The following is an 11,143-nucleotide window of genomic DNA, read 5'->3' on the forward strand; positions in this document are numbered from 1 at the left end:
TCTCTCTCATTTTTTTTTGTTTGGAATGCTAGATTCACATGCGCCCTAAGAAAAGAAAGGGGCAAAGGCGCCCCATTAGTCACATTCCATTAAAGACAGTTATGAACTTATGATCTTAATATTATCTGACATCTTTAAATGAAATTTCACCAATGAAGGCACCCTTTGCCCATTTTTTGGCAAGTACTATTGTGAGTCTAGCACTCTTCCTTTTGACTTGTAAACACTCACTCAGCCATTAGGTTTTGCCGTCCCATATATTTGGATGTAGGTTTATTTTTGAGAAAAGTACGGAATGAGTGTGATACTTTCGAGAAATTACAGATTTCGGGTACTTCTGAAAACTAGCATCAAATACGAGTGATTCTTCAAAATTGGGTGGTAAAAAGACCCTGATACTCTTTTGACATGATCAGAGTCCTCGTATGTTGCCCTTCCTGATGGATGAGAACATCAATCATTTTCTTTAAAAATTTTAAAGAATGAGAACGACAATGCAGGGGGGAGTGAAAATATCATCAAAAAGCGTTAAAGTTGGCCCACTTTTCATGTCAAATCATGTACGTCTCTTTTGGCTTAGAACGGAGATGTTATTGAACATTTTATTTTTTCCCACGTCTCTTTTGGCTTAGAACACTTCCGGATTCTTGAGTACACCGCCGGAATATCAAGTACTCCACCGGATTCAAGAGACACCCATTGTTCAAATATATCAAGTACACCGCCGGTATATCGAGTACATTGCCGGATTTTCTGGGTTCAAACATGTGTTCCAAACGTATCGAGTACGCTGTCAGAATATCAAATACGCCGCCAGATTCTAGAGAACGCCGTCGGAATATCAAGGGGTACACCAGCGGTAATAGGGTGTAAGTAGAAATAGAGTGTATGCCGGCAGAAATAATGGGTACGCCGGTGGAATCATACAGAGAGGCGGTATTATTAGAAGACGCCACTGTTCCATAATGATGTCCACGTGTCGTGGATCTGACCGTCTATGCATATTGGAGACGGCCAAGATTTAAACGAAGCCAAGGGACTCAAGGTTCAAAGAAAGATTTCAAATCCAAACCAAACCGGCTCGGTATAGAGGCGTCAGCTTTCCAAAAAGTTTTTCAACACGTGTCAAGCATCCATCCGTTTCTAGTTATTTCTGACGGCCAAGATAGAAACGAACCGGGTACCGAAGGTTTTGTCGGTTCAAATACACATTTAGATGAACCAATAGAAGCCTTGTGAAGCGTGCAATTTAATGGGCAGTAATGAAAAAGGAGATTTTTGTTGATGTCAGAAGGGTATCAGGGTCATTTTTCCACCCGTATTTGATGCTAGTTTTCAAGAGTACCCAAAATCCGAAATTTCTCAAAACTATCACACTCATTCCATACTTTTCTCTTTTTTTTTATGAAAACAATTCTTTACAAAATAAGTTTTCTATGATTTGGATAACTTGAATAATGTTGACCATAAATTTCTTCAGCCAATGAGGAGTTGACACAGGACACTTAAAAAAGAGTTAAATGTGGTAGGGCAAAAGGGTAATTTCACTACCAAGCCCTTTCAGAAACTGCGAACCACATTAGTGGGAATTCTAGGAAACCTCTCTTTCCTGAAAAAAATGCCTTAAATATAAACTTGGAAGGAGATATTCTAAGAAATGAGCCTAATAAGAAAAGAGCCCCAGAGAGGCAACATTCTTTAAAGGCTCTAGAATCTAGTCTATGTAAGGAAGACAAACTTTGAGGTATCTATGAGAGATCTCATAATCACATATTCTCTATTTCTCTCCGAGCTCACTTCAGCTCGTACAATGCTTGTCGTGTTTGACTTAGGTATTGGAGAGTCGTTCCGGAGTCCAATTCCGGACTTTTTTTTATGCATTTCTGTGCTCGCAGGTCATTTCTCTAAAGCCAACTCAGTGCGGGTCTTCTATTGGGAGTTAGTCCGGATTTCAACAGTAATATATTGGCACCATCCGTGGAAAGTGAAAGAGAAAGACCTAAGCATGGCACCGAGGAAGATCAACCACGATACCATGCATTAAGACTCGCACTCCAAGTGCGAGGCACGATCTGTTTCAAGACACGGTTTCCAAAATTGGCCTCAGCCTGCTGACAGTCGTCCAATAGCCTCTCATTCAGCCCATCATCAAGAGGTCTTAGGAACTGTGGACTAAGTCAATGACTTAGCTAGGCAAGTTGCAATGACTGACTTGATTAAAAGTTGGCAAAGAAGAATACTAGAAAGCCATTGGAGCAAGGAGATCCAAGACCACACCTCCTCTAGGGGGAGCAAAAATAGCGGACCATACTTCGTCTAAAGTCCCGACAAGTTAGTTCGACCAAGTCAGACCCCAGCTTGACCAAAAGAGCTGGCCTTAAAGAATGCTGATGTGCACAGGAAGATCGAGCAAATGAACAAGAAGATCAACACAATAACAAAGGAGAAAAATTCCGTGGAGGAACTTCGGGTGGTAAGCGAGCCACCCCTCACGAAGGAAATCATAATGGCTCTCTTATCGGTATGAAGGAACAACAAATCCTGTTTGCCACTTGGAGACCTTCAACACTGTGATGAGCCCTTAGAATGATTGACGAAGATGAGGGGCTATATTCCTATGCAGAAGAGCAAGAGGGCCTCCACTGGGAAAATTACATTCTTTTTTTTTGACTTGATTGGATTGCATGCCAACTCGTATATTAGCGACCCGAAAAGGCTAAAGACCTATTCATTTATGGACCTACCGGCTCCCAGCTAAAACTTTTCTTTGAATTTATAAAAAGGGTACTTCTTATCTATTCGATTGGAAAGAACTTCTCTGGGGTAGACGACCACTACGATTTGTGGACATTTGAAAAAGAAAAGGAGCCTACGAGTCGATGTCAAATTCGAAGATTTCTTATGTCGGCAACTCAAGAAATCATAGAAGAACTTTCTCTACACATGACTACTGCATGGAGTTCTCGACGTAGTCATGTGTAGAGCCTTTCCAGCCACACTCAAGAAGGATGCCTAAGTTTGGTACAATAAACTTTGCCTAGGCTCCATTAGCTCCTTCGACCAACTTAGTTGCTAGGTCGCGAGTCACTTTTTTAGTAGCTGAAGGCACCAAAAGACCTCAGCCACATTAATGGAGATCAAACATGAGAGAGACGAATCCTTCAGTGACTACATCGACCACTTCAACAGCGAAGCCTTGGAAGTGCAGAGCCTGGACCAGTCAATGGCCATCGTCACGGTGGTGAATGCCATGAAAGCTTCATGGTTCAGCTTCTCCTTGTCAAAGATGTCACGGCAGACTATCCGAGCCATTGACACGGGCAAAAGAATACATCGATGCCAAGGAGACCATGTCAGCTCGGAAAGAGACAAACGAGAGCCGACCTAACGACAAGTAGAAGAACCGGGAAGAGCAGAGGTCCACCGCTGAAGCTGAACACATCGTTGCATACTATATAACAAAGGAGGTAGTATGACTACAGAAGTTCCTGGATGAACTTGGAGTTATTCCCTCTACTAAGAGGCCCATTGGGTTGTATTATGACAACTGTGGAGCCACAGCTCAAGCAAAGGATCTAAGGTCTCACCCGAAGTCAAAGCACGTTCTTCAAAAGTATCGGGTGATACGTGAGATCATCAGTTGAGAAGTAGCCGTTACCTAAATAGCTTCAGCGGACCAGGTGGCAGCTCCCTTGATCATGTCCCTAATGTGTTTGAGAAATACCTAGAGGAAATGGGTCTTGGATGTGTACATAACTGGCTTTGAGTGCAAGTGGGAGATTGTTAGAGAATATGCCAAAAAATCAAGTCATTGAATAATGCATATGAATAATTTATGAACTTCATAATAGTTAATGGGTACATAAAAGGTATGTGTAATGTGTTTTTCACATTGACACATGTTTGTCCTTAGCATCAAAGTAGGAATATCATGCCCATGGATTCACAGATCCTATGGGGCAGGGAGATATGATATTCCAGGTCTTTGTAGACCTTCAAAGCTCCCAGTTGGGTTTGAGAATGGACATCTCTTCTTGTACAGAACCAGCATCAATATATGCATTGGGTTGCCTTATCTCGGCCACTGGGCTAGTGGACCCTAAGCAAGCAGAATGGGTGCAGTGAATGGTTTATGCACTAAACGAGATCATATTTTAGAATAGCTTGTGGACAATAAATAAGGATAAGGCTATTCTACCCAGACATGACACTTTATATATTCTTAGATTTGAGGGGTCATATTCGTCTGTGGGCTTGCTCCATGGATTTGGTCTTCCTGATAATGGTTCTGGTTTCAGGATCACCTTCGAGTAGTACTAGATTATAGGGTAACCCATGAGGTCAATAGAGATGCCCGACATGGAATCCTCCACCTCTAAATAAGCTTGGCCAGGCAATTTTATAAATTCTTTATCAAACGGTTTTCAAAATATATATGACATACATTATGTTTTCAAAAGAATTCGAAAATGCATTTGTAGGCTTAGTCATGTGGAATGAACGGTATACCTTGGTGCTGGCCAAGGGGGTGGTAAGTGTCCACCCCCAGTGGGGGCCCAGCCCAGTCTGTGAGGATATAGAGGAAGGACGAACACATAGGATGTGATTAGGGGTATTTGAATGATCTGGCGGTCATCTTCAGGGCAATGTCCTGGTGGAGGCCACTTACCTAAGTCCGACTTAGGTGTATATACCATAGTAGTGGTGTATGGAGATTAATTAAATTAATTAATTAATTCTCATTGGAAGATGAAGTTTCTAATTTTGAAACTCTCATTTGGATAATTTCCAAATTAATCAATGTGATTAATTAATGGAGAAGGGAAACTAGAAATCTCTATTTTTGAACTTTCCGTATTTACATTTTTAAGGGAAATATGTTTCTTTTGGTTAAAATTCTCTTCAAAGAATAATATTGATTAAATAAGGAAACTAATTAGGAGATATTTTTTAGGATGATTGCAGGTCCAAATTGAGTTGGCTCCGAACTCGAACTCTCCATGTATTGTTGAGAGGAAGGGAGAATCAGGGCTTAGACATTTTTCTCTCCCTCTCCCTCAGTCCCTCTTTCCCCAAGTCTCTCTCTCTCTCTCTCTCTCTAAGAAGCTTTATTTTTCCTCATTCAAAAGAACAAAAGTTCTGCTAAGAATCTTGCATACTCCAAGCAATTAAAGAGGGGACATCACCCTGACTTCTAAGTCGTACATTCTTGGTAAGTGTCGAAGTCAAGTGAGAAGTAGATCAAGCAAAGATTACCAATCGAGTAATCATTTGGTATATTTTCTAATCCCTATTGTATTTTATTTTGATCCCCATCGAAATCTAGTAACTAGGGCTGCTAGAATTTGACAAGGGATGCAAAAATTTTGTTACATGTATATTCCGAGGCCTTCTGCTATGATTGTATCCCTTGATCGAACCAATATTAACTAACACTTTCTGCATCAGGATCAGGACAAAAAAATTGGGCTCTTGCCAGAATATAGCGTTGTGGACCTAAAAAGGGTTCTGGGCCTACAAAACTCTTCTAGGCTATGATTGAAAAAAGCCCTACAAGTGGCGGGGACATTTTTAAGCCCGGCCCAAATGGGCTTTACACGACATTGGGCTGAACAGTAATGGGCCATGCCCAAAATCGGGGCTGCCAAACAAAGTCCAAAAATAATCCCCTTGTGCACTTCTTCAGAAACAGAGAAGAGAGGGCTTTTTTAGAAGAGATATAGTCAAATTCTTTGCAAAAGCTTGCAGCCCCTCCACATTACTGGTTACTGACGGAAATTTATCAAATTAAGAAAAGCACCAAAAGTTTTTCACATGGGTATTGCTAGTTGTCCGCTAGCATAAGGCTGACAATGTATTTGACAACAGCCCCACCATGATGTCCGCCACTTTCTCGCAGCTAGTGGTGGCCAATTTTTTTTTTCCTCTTCTTATGCATATTGATGTAATCAAAAGAGAAAATCAACCAAGTAAATTTCGATTCATGGCAAATACATACATACATACAATCAACACAAATTTTACTCCCCGATTCTTTCATACCACTTGCTACATTTGATTATAAGTTCAATCACTTACATGAACCTAGAGCAAACATCATATACAAATGCAATAACTGAAAGGCGGAAGCTAGATCTCAGCAAACCTTCTCGAAATCAAAACAAGAATATGACAGTTGGTCTTAAGATTCTTCCTCTGCTATTGTACGATGAGATAAGGACAAAGGTTCTTCTAAAGAGAGCTACCAGAATAGAACTTTGGGACCCAACTCCAAGATGTTAAGATATAGGTAGTCAGCCAATCACATGAAAACCTAATTAGGGTTAAACCATGTTTCTTAATTAAAACTGGAAGATGGGACTTAAAGAACTGTAACTTGATTAGTGTTAATTGATGGGGCACTAAAACTCGGGTACTTGCTATTTGGAAACCCAGTTCGCTAAAACTCGGGTACTCGCTGCTTGGTTCGCCATGGCTCGTCTCCACAAATATCGGGAGCCCACTCCTGGTCCGGAACCAGCCCGGATGCAAAAACCAACGCCTCTTGGAAACCCAGTTCACTAAAACTTGGGTACTCTGGAAACCCAGTTCACTGAAACTCGGGTACTTGCTATTTGGAAACCCAGTTCGCTAAAACTCGGGTACTCGCTGTTTGGTTCGCCACGACTCGTCTCTGCAAAGATCGGGAGCCCACTCCTGGTCCGGAACCAGCCCGGATGCAAAAACCAACGCCGCTTGGAAACCCAGTTCACTAAAACTTGGGTACTCTGGAAACCCTATAAAAACAGCCACCTGTAACAGGTCGACACCTGTCCAGGGGTATTATTGTAATTACCTCAGAGTAGGTGAACTCAAACCTATAGCAGGCCGCCACCTGTCCTGGAGTAGGTGAACTTAAACCTATAGCAGGCCGCCACCTGTCCAGGGGTGGGTAATCCCACGTCACCAATTTTCCCCTATAAAAGGGGATTCAATGTTCAAACCAATGGGTAATGCAATACCCTCTTCTCTCCCACTCTTAAAATTCGCTCTGCACTCTTGCACATACTGACTTGAGTGTCAAAGGGCCTGTCCGGAGTAACACCCCGGGTTGGTCTTCTGACCTCGTTTGCTCCTTGCACAGGACTCAGCTCCTTAGCTCCTTCACTTCAGCTCCTCGGGTCCTCCAGCCCAGCCCTGACGTCACTGCAGTACATGTTATCGATTTTCGGCCTAACATTAATATAATATAAAACTTATAACGTATTTTGGACCAACTTGAGGGCATTAGTTTAGGATGTAGAAAGGAGAAGAGATATTGTTGTATATATTGTATTGTAAGAATCATATTTTAATTATTATCTTGAATCATAAAAGGGAAGACCTTTTGTTTTAACTCATTGAAAAATTAAGGGAAGTGATATTTAGTCCCCTTTTGATTACTAGGGACACCCAGCGCCAGTGTATCAATGACTAAAGGGGGGCTAATGTTAACGTCAGAAGAATCCAGTGGGTTTGATTGCCACGTACATTGGCGCTGAGTGTCCGTGGTGATCAAAAGGGGCGTAAATATCACTTCCCAAAATTAAGGGGGAGGGATTGTCGCCATCATTGTTGAGCACTAGTTTCTGTTGCCAGTAATGGCAAGAATGAGAGTCCCTACCTTTCGTCCTTTCTTCAAATTCTTCCTCTCTTTCCCCATATTTTATCAAACCTCTCCATTGTTGTAGTAATGTCTTGTATACTAAATTGCACCTCCCGAGAAAAATGGAAGGGAAATGATATCCCCCCCCAGATGAAATCTCCCCTTTAAAGTTATCTTTTAACTTAATTTCAAAGGTAAGAAAAAATGTTAAAGGTCGTGAATTTATCATAGTGAACCATTCTCATGGAAATCGTTAAAGGGGGAGATTTATCCATCAAAGGGGAGGGGGATATCATTTCCCAAAATGGAAACATAAGGGAAGAGAAAAAGATGGGGAAATGATATCAGCACAACCATATTTTGAAATTTTCATAAACCATCTTGTCATTTAGTATTTAAAGAGCTGTCCAAAGGTTAAACATTTCCCAAAATGCTCCCAAGAGCCAATTAAAGAAGAAGGGTTTGTGCAAATATCAAAATATGGTTGTGCTAATAGCATTTCCCAAAGGATATTATCTTAAGTAAAATATGCAATTAGAAAACTAAGAAGTTGATCAGCCACGAATTGGTAGGTTAGGATCATCTGAATAGATTTCATTATGATGAATGACACATCCATAGCAAGGCCTCACAGATAAATGGTTTGGAACATTGAATAAGTGGGCCCCAGTTATACTTCTACCCACTCATGTATGTTGCAAAATGATAAATTCGGCCCTTTTCTTTACATGGGACGGCCAACTGCAGTGTACGTCGCAATCAGGCCTGTTGAATCCTTCCCGCTTGAAGTACATCAGCCCCTCTGCAGTCATAGATACACTGAAGCTGACTGTCCCAAGTAAAAACAAGAGGTGGATATATCACTTCCCAAGTTGAAAAAAAATACAGGCATGCATCACAATAGGAAAGGGAAAGAATGCCTCATGCACCACAACATAAAAAGTGGGTTAATTGCTAGCAAAACGGGATTACTTTTGGGAAAAAGAAAGAAACCCTCATGTTGTGACACATGCGGTCAAAGATAAGTAAGTGAGCTTGAATCCGCACAAAATGCCAAAAAAAAAAAAAAAAAAAACATAGTGGAAATGACCAAATAAAAGCTTCTTTACATTAAAACGAATTCCTATTTTGGAAGTGTTTTCCATATAATTTAAAAAGAATTCATAAAAGCTTCTTTACATTAACTTTCTCTTATTCTTTTTGGTGGTTTTTTCACGGTGGGAATATATGTTAGTGTATTTTCAAAATAAAAGGCCTTGAAAATGTATTTCCATTAAAAGGTGCTTCTGTTTGGTAAAAATGGTTGCTTTTTTGAGAAGAGAGAAAACGGTGCTTGTAAAAGATAGTCCTACATTGGATTAGAAAAAAGTTGGAGAAGAGTTTAAATAGCTTTTCCCTCTTCTCTCTTTTGTTTTCATAGACTATTGGTTTTAGCCATTGAGTTGATCCGCGGGACGGTGCGTTGCACCATTCGCACACGCGCACGAACTAGCGGTGGGGCCACTGCTATAGGGCGCTTTTTAAGTCGCCCTTTGCACTTCGCAACTAGCGGTCACTCCAGGATTGATCTGGACCGTAAGTCGCAAACCCGCTCTAAAGAAGTGCCCTGTAGTAAGAGTGTGTTTTCAACAGAAAAGACACCAGTAACTCTATAAAAAGAAAACATACTAACCATTGCATATATAATTCGAAATCCACTTGTGGGACTTGAAATTTGATAAATTCAAAAGCCACAAACTCTCTTAAAAAGCCTTTCATCGGGCTTCATTGTATCTTGGAGGCAAATTCGTGGTACCCCTTGCACACTTACTGGTGGGGCCGAATAAAGCGACATCGCGCCTTGAAGCATCTCTTTTTCTTCTCTATTTCTCCCCATCTCCCCACCTGTTTTTCAAAAAATATAGACAAAAAAATTGAATAATAAATTAGAATCATTGACCAAATTAGACTCATTTTCGTTTGTCAAAACCCGGTAGTGGTTTTATCGATGGATTTCTGCTAGTCAGAATATTCTGAAGTATAATGTTGTGTTGGTAAACCTTTTACTGGCGGATATGGCTTAGACAAAACTAATATCCACCTTGAAAATTTCTGAATTTAAAATCGAATGATGGAAAATAGTGAAAGAATAGAATACCTCATGGGGAAGGTTGGCCGACCAACAATAGAGAGATCATTGTTAGGGATAGTATGGTTAAAAAATTAAGCTTAGATAACAACTTCAAAATATTAGTGATATATCGGTGTTAGTGATTTTTTCTAATACAATGCGTGTGGAGCTTATTGACATGGTGATGGGGTATGAAAAATAGCAGCCTGTTAGCTGTCGACACGTGGCCCGATGATGGCCCACCGCAGATTCCTCGTCAGCAGGGGTAGTTTGGTAATTACCGCAGAGTAGGTGAACTCGAACCTATAGCTGGCCGACACCTGTCCTGTGATAATAACTCCCCAACTACCCCAGGTTTCCCTCTATAAAAGGGCTTCCAAAGCTCATAAAAAAGGGTAATAACTTCTTCTCAACCACTCTTAAAAACTAGCTCTGCACTCTTGCTCATACTGACTTGAGTGTCGAAGGGCCTGTCCGGAGTAACACTCCGGGTTGGTCTTCTGACCTCGTTTGCTCTTGCGCAGGGCTCAACTCCTTCACTTCGGTTCCTCAGGACTCAGCTCCTTCACTTCGGCTCCTCGGGTCCTCCAGCTCAGCTCCTACGACACTGCCGTATCTGTTACCGATTTTAGGCCTAACAGATTGGCGCCATCCGTGGGACTCAAACTAAAAGTTGTTCAAATCCCTTTACAAAATGGCAGGACGGAGGAATGCTCGGGTACCAACTGCACGGACTACTTGCGCCGTGCTACCTCGCAGGACTCGGAGTGAGCGAATCGCCTCACAGGTGGTGGCTACTTCTGCTACAGCCGAACATAGCCCGGCTCGTTCGGACCACCTCAATCCTACTCCCACTTCGGATCAAATTCAAGCTCTTTTCCAATAGATGACCACTCTTGTCGGTCAATACCAGCAACTACTCCAAGCGCCTCCCCAACATCCTCCAGAAGCTCCACGACTTGTACAGGAAAGGTCGAATATCCACAGGGGAGAGTCAATGCGCCATGGTGAAGACCGGACTCACCACTCCACCAAGCGAGTCCATCACTCCAAAACCAGGCACGCCCATACAGAGCCTCACCATCGCCGAAGGTCGCGGTCCAGCTCAAGCATCGAGCCCATGAAAACCACGCACCGCAAGAAAAATCCCGGCCTCGTCGAAGGAGTCCGGAAAGTCAGTCCGGCTCTGCGGCGAGCCCGTCAGTGGAGAGAAACAGGTCACTGGACCGGCTAGACCATAGAGCTGATCCAATGTTACGAAGGATAGAAGAAATGGACCACCGAATAGAAGAGCTGGCGCAGGTCAGAGCCGGCCTGCTTCGAGGGCGTTCTCAAGCAGAACGCCGTTCACCAACGATGTCATGGGCGCCTCAGCGCCCAGGAGGTTTAAAATGCCAACTGTCCCGCAA

The sequence above is a fragment of the Tasmannia lanceolata genome, unplaced genomic scaffold (assembly GCF_043159265.1).
Source record: "Tasmannia lanceolata isolate RefF3 unplaced genomic scaffold, GAP_Taslan_0.1 ptg000012l, whole genome shotgun sequence".
NCBI classification, from domain to species: Eukaryota; Viridiplantae; Streptophyta; class Magnoliopsida; order Canellales; family Winteraceae; genus Tasmannia; species Tasmannia lanceolata.